Source organism: Balaenoptera borealis (assembly GCF_965194805.1).
Source record: "Balaenoptera borealis genome assembly, chromosome: 3".
In the NCBI taxonomy this organism is placed as follows: Eukaryota; Metazoa; Chordata; class Mammalia; order Artiodactyla; family Balaenopteridae; genus Balaenoptera; species Balaenoptera borealis.
The window spans coordinates 76,194,315-76,208,067 of NC_138866.1; the positions used below are offsets into that span (position 1 = coordinate 76,194,315).

At 54.2% G+C, this 13,753-nt stretch overlaps 1 pseudogene across 1 annotated transcript in view; it reads left to right on the forward strand.

Moving 5' to 3' along the window:
* Window positions 1–2,392: 2,392 nt before the first annotated feature.
* Window positions 2,393–13,753, forward strand: part of LOC309625860 (serine/arginine-rich splicing factor 3 pseudogene) — a 239,821-nt pseudogene continuing 228,460 nt past the window's right edge. Inside the window, exons 1-2 of the transcript in view lie at window positions 2,393–2,425; window positions 5,186–6,016. The product of the transcript in view is annotated as a serine/arginine-rich splicing factor 3 pseudogene (transcript). The remainder of the gene's footprint in view (window positions 2,426–5,185; window positions 6,017–13,753) is intronic.

Consider the following 13,753-nt stretch of genomic DNA (forward strand, 5'->3'; position numbering starts at 1 on the left):
GTTCCTGGTTGTTAGGGGCGGGGGGGGGGGAGGGAATGATAACTAAGGGCGTGACGGACATTTTTGGGGTGAGGGAAATGTTCCAAAACAGGGCAGTAGTGACGGCTGCACAGCTCAGTAAAGTGTCCCCACGCGCTCCGGTGCAGCCTGTGAGAGCATCGCTCTCAGGACGAAGGGCTGACCGCAGGAAGACTGAACGAGCACTGGGTCCTGGGCCCAGACGCTCAGCTGGGGACCCCCCCCCCCGTGGGGAAGTCCCTGGGACTTGCTGAGCCTCCACGGAGACTGGCAGCAGCCCCAGGGCCTCACAGGGCGTGGCGCTCCCGGCCCCAGAGCCTACCCTCTGGTTCTCATCACCGCCTGTCACCAGACTTGCATGCAACGTTCCTTTCTTTTCTTTTGTCTTTTTAAAGGCAACTCTTGAATACACGTATTTAACATGCAGGGAACCAGTCTTGACTCCTTGATCTGCGGCTTCCAGCCTCCAGAGTCTCGAGGACATCCACTTCCGTTTTTTTTACACGCCCTGTGCGTGCGGTTTGATGATGGAAACTGACACCGAGGGCGTCACCACGTGCGGGGTGACATCAGCGGAGGAATCCCGTGGCGAGGGCCTGCCTGAGAACCACGGGAGAGCCCGGGCCCTCCCCGCTCCCTGCCTGCAGCCCCGCGCCCGCACCCACCTGGGAGCGGAGCTGGTGCGTCGCTTGCCAGAACTCATGGAAGTAGGTCTCCAGCTCATCATGCTGCAACAGGGAGGGCGGGTTGGGCGTAGGCTTGGTGAAGTTGGCCACCATGGCCACGATGGCAATCTGGCGCCTCCCATCCTGCTGCAGGCAGCCCGGCTGCAGGCCAAAGCAGGCCATGTGCCCGGACTTCCCTTCCCTGGGGAGGGACGCGGGTGAGGCCCCGCTTCCACAGAGGAGCCCTGGCCCACGGCCGACAGGTTCCCCCACGCATGCACCGAGGGTAGAGGTCCAGGTAGAACTTGCCGATGGATGACCTTGTCCGCGGCCGCGTCCCGGACCATGTAGAGCCTCACATCTTCGTGACACACGTTGGCACCCTCCTCCAGGTCGAAGGTCAGCCCCAGCAGCTCCTGGGAGATGCCCAGCCACCCGCGTGTGACCACCTGCATGGGGAAGGACTCATTGAGCAGGTACTGGTCCACGTGGTAGCGCGTCTCCTCCCCCTGGTTCGTGTAGTAGCACAGGTCCTAGACGTTGATGGGCCCGTCAAAGTGCAGGCCCCGCCTCTGGCACTTGGCCTTCTTTAGGTCCAGGATCACGGCCGCTCCTGCTCCCCGAGGGGCTTCAGCTTCTGGGCCAGCTCATCTGCGGGCGGAGGGGAGAGGTTCGGCTATGTCCCTGTGGCAGCCTCCCAGCCACCACCCACCCCACGCCCCTCGAGGCAGAATGAAGGGTTGGGGAAGGCGACCCCCAAGGGCTGACACAGTGGGGTCTCAGGCAGCACCACGTCCAGTCAAGGTCCGCCTGACCCCTGTCCCCACTGGGACTCGGGGAGGCGGGGTTACCTAGGAAAGTGGCCACCACCTGGCTGGTCTTGGCCATGTTCATCTCCAGCACGGAGTCGGCACACGTGCTGAACCCCAGCAGGCGGGACTTCTGAGCCTGCAGCCTTACCAGCTCCCCGAGGATCGCGCAGTTCTCCTGGAACCCAGAGACGGCCAGCGCTGGGGACCGTGGGCCACGCCCTCCCCACGGGCCCCGGGCCAGGTCTCTGAGGGCGGGCAGGGCTCTCAGGCCACTGGCGGGCACAACCAATCCCCCTCCCTCCTCCTCCTGGCCCGGATTTCTAGACACTTTGGTGCTGTCCTAACACGTGGTCTTTATGAACACAGGTCCTTTTGGAACCAGAAACGGCGTGAACCGTGATGAGCTCTAAGGCCAAGGGCAGGAAGAAATGTGACCAGCCTCTCCAGGAGCCACCCAGGGGCCTCGCCGGGCTCAACAATACAGACTCGGCTGCCGTGCAGACAGCAGGTCATCCCCACGGCGCCCGAACACCCAGCCCCCTGGACGGCGAGACGCCTGTTGCTGCCGGTGGCCCGGGGCTGGCTGGTGAGGCCCGGCCCCAGGCGTACGCCACCTTCTCTGGGGCCACCTCTCCGGCTCTGCGGTGGGGTTCTCCTGGGAGCCCCCAGTCACCACAGGACCAACGTGGCCTGTCTGCAGCCCAAGAAGGTGGGGACACAGGACTGTCCCCCACGCCCCCCCACATCACCCACGAGGCCGAGCAAGCACCAGTGGTGTCTGCGGGGAAGATGAAGGGCTCATGCACAGCCCCCATCTACTGAAGATGCTGAACAGGAGAAGCACAGACTGCAGCCACACGCGGTATGGACCAAACGCAAGTGTCCTTGCAGGAACCGATGTCTGAATGTCAAGGCCGTACCCGGGCCACAGTGAGAAGGCCCAGACCCCACGCAAGGCACAGAGAGGAGATGGGGGGAACATCTGCGAAGCTGAGCTCATGGGGCATCACCCCAGAAGGAGAGGGAGAGGAGGAGGGAGAGGGAGAGAGAGGGAGGTGCAGACGTCTCTCCCTTCCCTGGGGGTTCTCTAGTGCAGCCAAGGCTGAAAAGCACTGCATTTCGGGAGATGGGTCCTCGTGGAAAAGTTAAATAGTAGCTCATGGCATTATCGACACATATTAAAAAGGCCCCAAATCTTGGGGAGTCAGGGAGGGGAGCTGGCGGCTGCCTCGTAAAGGAGGAGAGATTGGGCGTCAGAGGAGGTGCCTGTGCTGCCCGCCGCCGCTGCCCAGGGCCCCGCAGACTTCATCTCCCAGCTGTGGTCCCGGGCTGGAAGGCAGCGGGGAGGTCAAGCCGTCTAAGCATCAACGTTGACTTCAGGGCTGATCTAAAAGGCACCTGGTGTTTGTTGAAGCAGAAGAAAGAGAAAGCAGTGGGGAGAGGAGGGGAGGGGGAGGGAGCCCCCATCAGCCCTTCTCCCTCTCTCCCTCTCTGTCTCCCTCTCTCCCTCCTTCCCTCCCTCCCTCTACCTCCCTGCTTCTCACTCTCACTCTCACTCTCCCTCCATCTCTCCCTCTGCCTCTCTCCCTCTCCCTCTTTCCCTCTCCCTCTCTCCCTGTCCCCCTTTCCCTGTCCCTGTTTCCCTGTTCCGCTCTTCCGATACCTCATTCCCTCTCCCTCTCTCCCTCTCTCCCTCTCTCCCTCTCTCCCTCTCTCCCTCCCTCTCTCCCTCTCCTGCTCCCTCTCCCTCTCCCTCTCCCTCTCCCTCTCCCTCCACCTCCTTCCCTCTCTTGAGAGGGTGCCTGCTTCCTTCTCTGTCTCCCTCTCTGGAGAGGGAAGGAGGTGGAGGGAGAGGGATAGAGGGAGGGAGGGAAAGACAAAGGCGTCTCTCCCTCACTCCCTCTCTCCCTCTCTCCCTCCCTCTCTCCATCTCCCTCACTCCCTCCCAGAGATGGAGAGACAGAGGAAGAGGCAGAGACAAGGGAGAGGGAGAGAGGGAGAGGGAGAGAGAGGGGGGAGGGAGGGAGAGAGAGAGAGGTGTCTTCCTTCCTCCCTTTCCCTCTCTCCCTCCCTCTCTCCCTCTCCTGCTCCCTCTCCCTCTCTGGAGAGGGAAGGAGGTGGAGGGAGAGGGAGCAGGAGAGGGAGGGGGGAGAGGGAGAGAGGGATAGAGGGAGGGAAGGAAAGACAAAGACGTCTCTCCCCCCCTCCCTCTATCCCTCTCTCCCTCCCTTTATCCCTCTCTCGCTCCCTCTCTCCCACTCCCTCGCTCCCTCTCCTCCCTCTCCCTCTCCCTCCAACTCTCCCTCTCCCTCCGTCTCTCCATCTCCCTCACTCCCTCCCAGAGACGGAGGAAGAGGCAGAGACAAGGGAGAGGGAGAGGGAGAAGGAGAGAGAGGGGGGAGAGAGGGAGAGAGAGAGAGGTCTCTTCCTCCCTCCCTTTCCCTCTCTCCTTCTTCTCTCCCTCTCTCCCTCTCCCTCTCTCCCCCCTCCCTCTGCTCCTCTCCCTCAGCTCTGCCTCTCCCTCCATCTCTCCCTCTCTGAGAGGAAATGAGGGAGCGGGAGAGCTGGAGGGAGAGGGAGAGACGGAGCGAGCGGGAGAGACAGAGGGAGGGAGAGGGAGAAGGAGGGAGGGAGAGGGAGAGGGAGGGAGGGAGGGCGAGACATCTCTCCCTCTCCCTCTCCCTCCCCCTTCCTCTCCCTCTCCTAGAGGGAGGGAGGGAGAGGGAGAGACAGAGGGAGAGGAGAGGGAGGGAGCGAGGGAGAGGAGAGGGAGGGAGCGAAGGAGAGGGGGAGTTGGAGAAGGAGGTAGGGAGAGGGAGAAGGAGAGAGGGTGCCTGCTTCCCTCTCTGTCTCCCTCCCTCCCTCTCCGTGTCCCTCTCTCCCCCCCTCTCCCTCTCCCTCTGTCTCTCCCTCTCTGGGAGGGAGAGAGGGAGAGGGAGAGGGAGGGAGAGGGAGCAGGAGGGAAAATGATGGAGGGATGGAGAGGGAGAGAGGGTGAGGGAGAGAAGGAGGGAGGGAGAGGGAGGGAGGAAGAGACCTCTCCCTCCCTCCCTCTGCCTCCCTCCTTCTCCTCCCTCTTCTCCCTCTCCCTCCAACTCTCCCTCTCCCTCCGTCTCTCCATCTCCCTCACTCCCTCCCAGAGACGGAGAGACAGAGGTAGAGGCAGAGCGGAACACGGAAACAAGGACAGGGAAACAGGCACAGGGAGAGAGGCAGGGACAGAGGGAGAGGAGAGGGAAGAGGGAGAGGAAAGAGGGAGAGGAAAGAGAGAGAGGGAGGGAGAGAGGGAGAGACAGATGGAGAGAGAGGGAGGGAGAGAGAGAGAGGGAGAGGGAAAGAGGTAGAGGGAGAGCAGAACAGGGAAAGAGGGACAGGGAGGGAGAGAGGGAGGAGAGGAAGCAGGGAGAAAAGAGAGAAAGAACACACCATCTACATTTCTGTCAGATGACACCAGGGATCCTTACACAACCAGGAGAAAATAACACAGGGAGGCTCTTTCTCAGCTGGAACTGGAACTGCAGAGGGGGCCAAACACCACCAGGCTGGCCACACATGTCCAGCCGCCGCTCCAGCCCCGTCAGCCGTGAGTCTGGTCACCAGGGCTCTGAGTGTCTGCTCCAGGGAGCTGGGGTTCACCTTCTCACCGGTGAGGCCGGGCCAAGACCGCGGGGCCCCGGGCTGGACACATAGGGGGAAAAGCATCCCCACAGGACAGCTTGTGCGAGCAGATTCAGCTGCCAGATTCTAGAGGCCCGGGACCACCCTGTGGCCCATGAAAAACAGGAGGCCACGAGGGTCTTGCATCGTGATTCCTGTCCGTTGGACTGTAAAGTTTATGTAGGGAATCTTGCAAACAGTGGTAACAAGGCTGAATTGGAACGAGATTTAGGCTATTACGGACCACTCTGAAGTGTGTGGGTTGCTAAAAGCCCTCCCGGCTTCGCTCTTGTTGAATGTGAAGATCCCCGAGATGCAGCCGATGCTGTCCGAGAACTAGATGGGAGAACACTATGTGGCTGCCGAGTAAGAGTGGACCTGTCGAATGGGGAAAAGAGAAGTCGCAATCGTGACCGCCTCCTTCTTGGGGTCGTCGCCCTCGAGATGATTATCGGAGGAGGAGTCCTCCACCTCCCACACATCTCCAAGATGGAGAGCTTTCTCCGTCAGCCAGAGCAGGTCCCTTTCTAGATATAGGAGAAGAGAGAGATGACTGTCCCAGGAGAGAAATCACAAGCCGTCCCGATCTTTCTCTAGGTCTCCTAGCCGATCTAGGTCAAATGAAAGGAAATAGAAGACCACTTTGCAAGAGGAGTGGTGTACAGGCAATAACTTCATCTGACAGGAGTAGGTACAGAAAATTCAACTTTTGTTTGAGACTTCTGAAGCTTGGTGCACTTTTTAAATGTTTTAGTTGTTCACATTTGTTTGTCTCTTGGGACAGTGACCCATAAAGGTGTCATTCTCTATGGTTTGAAATGGGTCATATGAGGCTTGTGATATGAAGAATTGTTACCTTCCAATGTTCCCTTAAGCAAAATTGAATTTGCTTTGAATTTTTGGTCTTGCCTAGACTGATAATAAAACTTTAACTCCTGCCCACCTAAAGTGTGATGTTTACTATTATGGAAACAACACTGGCAAACATGAAAAAGACTTTCTGTAGCTGGGAAATGATATGCAGCTGTAGTTAAGCAAGCAGTCTTTAAAAGGTGCTGTGAACACAAGCCAGCAGGTAAAAATGAAAGCCGCACCCTTACCCTAGATTAGAGGTTTAAAAATTCCACTAGTCTTCACACGGGACAAGAGGTTGTCCAGGGAGTTGAGAATCTAAGAAGTTTCAAGGAAGTTAGTTTACCTTTGAGTTCGGTCATAAGTCCCCTCTGTGATTGCTGTACATGAATACATAGCTCTTTGTAATATTTTTTGGAAATCTGAGATTATCAAGATACCAATGTCCTGCCAGATTAATAAGAGTATTGTAGAGCTGAACTTTGAGTTACTGTGCAATTTTTTTTTTTCATGCTGTCATTTGTAATATGTTTTGTGAGAATCCTTGGGATTAAAGTTTTGGTTGCAAAAGAAAAGAAGAAAAGAAAAGAATCCGCCTGCCAGTGCAGGGGACACAGGTTCAAGCCCTGGTCCGGGAAGATCCCAGGTGCCGCAGATCAACTAAGCCCGTGGGCCACAACTACTGAGCCTGCGCTCGAGATCCTGGGAGCCAGAACTACTGAGCCCCCGTGCACAGCTACAGAAGCCCGCACGCAACGAAGACCCAACGCAGCAAAAAAAAAAAAAAAAAAAAAAAGACGATACTGGCCAGGTGATCAAGGGTAAAATCATTTGTCATAAGTCCCGTTGATGGTGTGTATCCTTGATGTGACCTGAGGAGAATGGCATTTTTATCTCTGTCTGGATCTTCCGCCCCAAACCCCATAACTCCAGACCAACCATAAGAAAACATCAGAAAACAAACAGACAAACAAATTGAGGGACAAAATACCTGACCAGTCCTCCTCAAAACTTTCAAGGTATCAAAACCCAGGGACATCTGAGAAATGTCACAGCCCAGAGGAGACTGGGACAGAAAAAGGATGTTAGGGGGAAACTAGGGAAATGCTAATGAAGTGTGGACTTTCGTTAATAACAATGTATCCATCTTGGTTCCTTAGTTGGATAAACATGTCATACTAACGTACTAACGTGTTGGAAATAGGGTTACTGGGTCAGGGTCCACGGCACTCTACACTCTGTACAGATCTTTGCCACTTTTTTGTAACTCTAAGCTATTCTAAAATTAAGCGAGTACTGAACAGAGAGAAGAATGTTATTTCCCTGATTTGAACATGCCTGAGTTTCTTTTCATGGTCACATTTTTGCTATCTGGATGTGTCTTGGAATCAGTAGCAAAGGAGAGTTGCCAGCCCCTGGAAAGATGTGGGTGGTTTGCAGGTGGCTTGCTCTGGAGCTGAAGACCACGGTGGGAAGTCTGCAGCCTCGGGCTGCACTTAGAACCATGGGAGGGGATGGGCCAGCTCAGTTAGGGATGGAACCTATAAATAAAACTTTTTTCTTTTCCATTATGGCTTATCACAGGATATTGAATATAGTTCCCTGTGCTAGACAGTAGGATGTTGTAGTTTATCCATCCTATATTTAATAGTTTGCATCTGCTAACCCCAAACTCCCAATCCAACCCTCCCTCACTCTTTCTCCCCCTTGGCAACCACAAGTCTGTTCTCTGTGTCTGTGAGTCTGTTTTTGTTTCGTAGACGAGTTCATTTGTGTCGTAGTTTAGATTTCACATATAAGTGAGATCATATGATATTTGTCTTTCTCTTCTGACTTACTTCACTTAGCATGGTAATCTCTAGGTCCATCCACATTGCTGCAAATAGCATCATTTCATTCTTTTTATGGCTGAATAATATTCCATTGTATATATGTACCACATCTTCTTTATCCATTCATCCATCAGTGGACATTTAGGTAGCTTCCATGTCTTGGCTATTGTAAATAGTGCTGCAATGAGCATTGGGGTGCATGTATCTTTTCTTTCTTTTTTTTTTCTTTCTTCCTTTCTTCCTCCCTTTCTTTCCTCCTTTCTTTCTTTCTTTCTTTCTTCCTTTCTTTCTTGCTTCCTTGCTTCCTTCCCTTCTTTCTTTCTTTCTTTCTTTCTTTCTTTTTTTCTTTCTTTCTTTCTCTCTCTCCCTCTCTCTCTTTCTTTCTTTTTCTTTCTTTCTTTTTTTTTTGTCACACGGCATGTGAGATCTTAGTTCCCTGACCAGAGATGGAACCCATGCCCCCCGCACTGGAAGCACGGAGTCTTAACCACTGGACCACCAGGGAGATCCCAGGGGTGTGTGTATAGTTTTGAATTAGAGTTTTCTCCGGATCTATGCCCAGGAGTGGAATTGCGGGACCCTATGGCAGCTGTATCTGTTGCTGCACGTCTCACATCAACCACCTGCACTCCAATCCTTGCTCTCAACGTCATCTTTGGGGAACCCAACCTGCGACAGGGACCTTGACAAGAAGAAATGGCTCAGGGAAAAGCTACCTGCACAGGGAGGAGATAGAGGCCATCGCCCCTGGGGTGCGGCGGGGAGAGTGGGCACAGAGATTTGTCATTTCACCCCCGATGCTCATCTCAGCCCTCCTGGCTGCCCCACTCTAGGTCACCTCGGGATACAGAGGTGACCCGGTTAGAGTCCCTGCCTGTGCAGGAATCTGGGGGCACCAGCGGGTCTGAATAATATTAGTGCAGGGTCTCCCCCGCGGCACTGGGGTTATTCGGGGCGGGCCATCCTCTGCTGAGGGCCCCTCCTGGGCACTGTGTGGGGTTTAGCAGCAGCCCTGGCCGCACCCATTTGATTCCAGGGGCCCCTCCCCCCCAGTTGTGACAACCACAGATTTTCCCCACACATCACGGAAGAACTGGGTGAGGCGGCGGAGGCAGGATGGCCCTGGGCGAGGACAGCTGTGTTGAAGCAACCAGCCTGGCCCAGGGCAAGGTCTGCCCCAATCCCGTCAGCGCCTGCATTTAGACCTGCCCCTTTCCTCTCCCACCTCCTCTGCCCTGCAGTGGTCTCCGAGACATCATCGCCATGTAATAAATCACACCTTCTCAGTTGACTGTTTGCTGCCCTCGCTAGAACGTGAGCTCTTTGAGGACAGGGATGCTGTTATGTCCCCAGCACCTAGAAGAGTGTCTGCTGTGTAGTAGATGCTTCATAAATACTTGCTGAATAAAGGAGTTGAATAAAGGGATGAGTGGATGAATGAATGAAGGTTACAATGGAAGGAGGGGGGAGATTCCCTTTCTGGCTCTCGGGGGTTGGGAGATCAAGTGAAAGATCCGTCCTAAATAGGCTGACCAGCCTTCTGGGGTTCCCCGGGACTGAGGGTTTCCCCAGAGTTCCAGCGCTCAAACCTGAGTGGTCCTGGGCAAACTTGGGGGCGGGTGTTGGTCACCCTATCTAAACACAGTAACAATTCCAGCTGCAATAGCAATGGCCAATGACCTCTACGGTCTTATTGACCATGCACAGTTCTTTACCTGGCAGGGAAGGAAGGGTGGGCCGGGATTGGAATTCTGGTGATCCAGGGCGGGTGAGGGCACACCCCGGGCTTGTGTAGGGGAGTCCAGGAAGGTTCTGGAGGAAGTGACAGTGACACAGGGGGGAGGGAGGAGTCTACGGAAGAACGTCCCACATGACAACGTGTGCCAATGGCCCTGGGCCCAAGGTCACACCTGACCAGGGCTTGCCTTTTTTTTTTTTTTTCTAATTTACTTTTTCCCACATGGATATGCAATTGTCCTAATGCCATTTATTGAAAACTCCTTAATTTCCCCACTTTCTGTCATATCAAGTTTCTATAGATCTGTTTCTGGACCTTTATTCTATACCATAGAGCTATACGTCCCATCCTTGCACCACTAGGGCTGTTTCATCACTATAACTTTATTTTTTATTCATTTATTTTTCTTGGCCATGCCGTGCGGCATGTGGGATCTTATTTCCCTGACCAGGGATCGAACCCGCGTCCCCTGCCAGTGGAAGCTCGGAGTCTTAATCACTGGACCTCCAGGGAAGTCCCCAGGGTTTGCTTTGACATCCATCGAATGGTGGCAGGTGGGCACGGGGAGCAGCTGTCTGTGAGCCATCCTGTGTAGAAATGCAGGCTGGAGGGGAGGACAGATGGAGCGGGAGGGGAAGAAGCGGAGGAGGGAGGGAGGGCGGGCGAGAGACAGACAGAGCATGAAAGCTGAAAATAGCTCCTAGTGCCGGGAGCCTTGGAGCCAGAGCCTGGGAGCCAGGGTGACTGGCTCTCCTCCCTGGTGTGTGTGTGTCGCGGGGGGTGGCTCTGGGCTTCTCAGGCTGGGAATGGGGTGCACAGAGCAGGGACGGAGCAGGGACCCTTCTCTCTGGGACCTCGTGGGCCATCCTCAGCTCACAAAGCTGAGCCACTCCTGGCCCTACGAGTGGGGGGGCTTATCCTCCCTGTCCCCTGGATCACACCCCCTCACACACAACTTCCCCGTGTGTGTTCCCAGCAACCAAGAGAATCTGTTTTTAAAAGATTTGGGGGAGGGAGGTAAACATACAAACAAGAGCAGAATGGATACTTTTTCAGAATGTGAATGGCTCTGTGTAAGCCCACCCCCAGGGTAACCACAGTCCTGACCTCTAACACCCTTGACGAGTCAGCCTTGGTCTGGGCTTGCGGACCCACGGAAGCTTCCTCATCCCCTCCTTCAGATCCCGTCTCTCCCTTGGCGTCTTTGTGAGAAGCACCCGGGGAAGTGGGACTGCTAGGCTGTACTGCTGCTAGAAGTCCACCTGGGCTCCACCAGGCTCCAGCCCCCCACCCTGTGCACCTCTCTGACCCTGAGGCACCTCAACTGGTAGGAGCCGCATCACCTTCCCTCCTGGGACTTGTGACACTTAAGGGAGACACCGCAAGGACAAGCCTTTGGCTCCCTGGCTGGCAAAGAGCAGGTGCTCAATTGTCATAAGTGTCCGTATCAGTGAGGGTTCTCCAGACAAACAGAATCCATAGGGTGTGTGTGTGTATATACACACACACGTACATATGTACACGCATACAAAAATATACAGCTGTGTATCTATGCAGTATGCATACACACATATACACATATAGTATATACAATACACACATACATATATACACACATATAAAATGCATAGTTTGTATATCTACAGTATGTATACACACATATACACATAACATATACAATACACACATAGACACTATACATACACACATACAAAATGCATCGTTTGTATGTATACAGTATGTACACATACGTATAACATATGCAATATACACACCTAGGTACATATATATCATACATATATACACACATACAAAGATATTTAGGTGTGTATATAGACAGTATACATACATACACATATAATATATGCAATACGTACACGTACATACATATAGACACACATATACACCTACATATAAAAGCATATAGCGTAAAAATATATATGTACTGTATATATAAATTCATCGTATGTATACGTACATATATCATATATATGATATATACATATATACAATGTATACACACACATACACACCTATATGTAAATATGCACATGTACATACACATATAAATACATACGCAAGTGTGTATATAATAGTATATACATATAACACCTAGAAACATATACACATACAGGTATACAACATATATACACACCTATATATAAATGCACACTGTATACATACATACAGTGTACATAAACTGTATATCTACACACACCCATATATCAATATATGGGTGTGTGTATATATACAGCATGTTCACATTTATAAAATGTATACTATATATATGCACATACATACATGTATACAATAGATACACACAAATATATAGGCTTGTATGTATACTGTATATAGTACTTACACATATACTACAAACGCACGCACATATAAACATATGTGTATACATATATATAATATGTATGCACACATATACAAATTAATAGGCTTGTATATATTCAGTATTTTTTCATATATAGTTTTGTTTTAAGGAGTTGACTCATGTGACCGTGAGGCAGGCAAGTCAGGGCAGGACTCTGGGCTGGAGACACAGGGAAGAGCTGATGTCCCAAGGCCATTGGAGGAACAGTTCCCTCTTTCTACGGAACCTCATTTTTCTCTCCAGTCCTTCAACTGATGGACGAGGCCCACCCACGCCGCGGCATTGACGATCTCCTTTCCCCAAAGTGGACCAATTTCAGTGTTCATCTCTCCTGAAAAATACCTTCCTGGCCACATCTGGAATAATGTTTGTGGTTGCCGGGGCCCCACGCAGTGCACACATGAGATTAACCACCCCCGTGGCGATGATGACACTTTATTTTCTCCCTTGACCATTGTCACTACTATTCCAATTAAAATGGCAGCGCCATGAGGGCAGGGCATTTCCTTTTTTGCCAGTACTGAGCGTCCAGGGTCTGGTGCCTAGCATAGGCTAAATACAGGGCATTTTTGTGAACAGAAGCCGGGATTCCGGCTGTCATATTTAATGAGGAATTATAGTCTTATTATTGGGTGGGGGTGTGTGTGTGTGTGTGTGTGTGTGTGTGTGTGTGTGTGTCACGGTACGTCAAGGGCGGGAGTCGAACCCGCCACCCCAAGCCCCGAGGGGGGTCTCCCCGGGTCCCGACTTCGGGCCGGTGCGGGTGGCCGGGGGCAGCCGAAGACGTGCGTGCGTGCGTGCGTGCGTGCGTGCGTACGTACGTGGAGCAGGCGAGTCCACGGGGTGGGCGGCGCGCGCGCCGCGAGTGAGTGGTTCAGCCCGGCCCCGGCTCACTGTGCTCGCCTCACGCCGGCCCGAGTTGGCGGCAGCGCTGGAGGTCCCGGGCCTGTGACCACAAAGAGGGAGCCGGGGGCCAGACGGGAGCGCGGCGGCGGCGGCGGCGGCGGCGGCGGCGGCGGCTGAGGTCCAGGCCAGGCCCCCTCCCCTCAGCCTCCCGCCCGCCCGCCCGCCTGTCCCGCCCCCGCCGGCGGGCGTCCCGCCCCTCCCCCCAACCGCCAGACTAGCCTGGTGCGGGGGCCGCGCGCGAAGATATGGGGGAGAAGTTGGAGCTGAGGCTGGAGTCGTCCGTGGGGGCCGAGCCCGCCGTCTACCCGTGGCCGCTGCCGGTCTACGTGAGTGCCACCCGTCCCCTCTTCCCGGACCCCCGCCCCTCTTCCCCCACGGCGCGCGCTGAGCCCACCGAGAAACGGAGCGACTCGAGTCGCCAGACCCTCTTTGGAGCCCCCCTTCCCGCCCCGCCGTGGTTCTCCGCGGCCGTGTCCAGCCCCCGCGCGCAGGGTGGGCAGAGGGGAGCCGGGGCCGGCCGGGGGCGCGGACTCGGCCGCAGGGACCCCGCGCTTCCGAGGGGCGCCCGAGCCGGGCTGCCGTTGGCTCTGTAGGGCTGGGGACCCCGGTCCCCCCGGGCCTGGACTGCCGGCGGGCTTGCCCTTCCGTACTTTATGATCTGACATGTAGGGTTGCTTTTTCCTGGTAGTTTATTCTTAGCGCTGTCAACGTGCTTAGCTTTTTTAGTTTTGAGGACACCCTTTCCTTCCTCTCTCCAGTTTTTTGTGTTTTTGTTTTGTTTTGTTTTAGTTAGGCATTTTGTCCCTCTGATCTTGAGTGGGTGGGCTGGCTGGACCCTTGGAGAGGAGGCGTTGTCTCCCCTAATTTGAGTGGGTGGGCTGGCAGGGCCCTTG